The 1,555-nt window shown below is 39.6% G+C and overlaps 1 long non-coding RNA gene across 1 annotated transcript; it reads left to right on the top strand.

The window, feature by feature from the left end:
• Window positions 1-898: 898 nt before the first annotated feature.
• Window positions 899-1,332, top strand: LOC103636956 (uncharacterized). Its single transcript, XR_002749020.2, has 3 exons — window positions 899-963; window positions 1,037-1,099; window positions 1,241-1,332. It is a non-coding gene; the product is annotated as an uncharacterized lncRNA (long non-coding RNA).
• Window positions 1,333-1,555: the final 223 nt, after the last annotated feature.

Genomic DNA, 1,555 nt, shown 5'->3' on the forward strand with positions numbered 1-1,555 from the left:
TTCTTTGTGGATCGCTGGTCTTGACAGTATGCATAATAAAAATAAATATAAGAATGATGCAAGGTGAAGAACAAAGTTGCTCTAAACTAAATTGTTATTTCAACCAATTGGCCAAACAACAATCAGTGCATTCTTTCATAAAAAGCAACATTGTGCAACAATCAGTCATCTTTAAGTAGCAACAAAAACAAGCCGGTGGATTAAAGCCGCAGCGAACAGGCTAACATGACTAACAAGTTTACCAAGGCAATAAATGTGCACCCAGTTATTGTTAGTATCTATTTGAGCATCAATTGCTGTGATTTGGTCAAAGCCAGTTGGGTGATACAATAGAATGTGGCGATAGGAGTAAAAGTACACATTCTACTTTGCACCACTGCTGATGGCGCTCATAACATCGGCATTTTGTTTGACATAAGCTCATGAACTGTCATCTATTGCAGTGCCATTGGTAGATTTAGTGAGTTTGGACTTCCGATATTAGAATTATATAGGTTTAAACTACTCCAGTTTGTTGTAAAATCTAAACACAAAAATGTTGTAATGGCTGCCCTTGGCTCGCACAGTCTCACTGTTCAGGTGGGATACTACAGGCCAAGAACGTTTCTGCACAATTACCACTGGTATGCTTGTTTTCCTTCTAGCGAAGCTGATTCGTTTCCAAACATTGTATGACTGAAGTTTGTGATTGTGCAATTCTTCTTTGCAGCCTACTACAGGGGAGCAATGGGCATCTTACTTGTGTATGATGTCACAGACGAGTCATCTTTCAATAGTACTGACCCTTGTGTTACTTAAATGCCTTTTCATAGTCACTTCAGATTTGATGTATGAATTATGATACTGTCATTGGTGCTGACTTGCAGACATAAGAAATTGGATCAGAAACATTGAACAGCATGCTTCAGATAATGTGAACAAAATTCTGGTGGGGAATAAAGCTGATATGGATGAAAGCAATGGGTACGGAAACTATATATTTTGTACTTGTATTTGATCATTCAAACTTTATACATGCTCAATTTCTTTCGTAAAGGTTGTGCCCACTTCAAAGGGACAAGCTCTCGCAGACGAATATGGGATAAAGTTCTTTGAAACGGTTAGTGAAAATCATGACTAATGCCTACAGTATTCCTTTCTTGCACCATAACCGTTATATGATGTGGCTTTTTCCTAGGCATCATCCGCTTACATTTGCATAAGTCTGTGATGCATAATTTGTTTTTATCATTTGCTGCAGAGCGCAAAGACAAACCTGAACGTCGAGCAGGTTTTCTTGTCTATAGCAAGGGATATCAAACAGAGACTTTCAGAGACTGATTCCAAGCCTGAGGTGCGGTCCTTTGCATAGCGTGTTGAACCTTTGGCACGTCTACTTTCTCTTCCACAGTTCCTTAGCTTACCTGTTTATATGATCGAACTATCAAGATCAAGGCTGAAGGGGAAGCTAATGCAGCAGTGGCGCAGAAATCAGCTTGCTGCGGCTCTTGAACGGTTGTGGCCTCAGGATAGTTTCATAATTTTTATTCTTTGCCAGCAAGTCTCTCCTTGTGCT

Source organism: Zea mays, chromosome 8 (genome assembly GCF_902167145.1).
Source record: "Zea mays cultivar B73 chromosome 8, Zm-B73-REFERENCE-NAM-5.0, whole genome shotgun sequence".
Lineage (NCBI taxonomy): Eukaryota > Viridiplantae > Streptophyta > Magnoliopsida > Poales > Poaceae > Zea > Zea mays.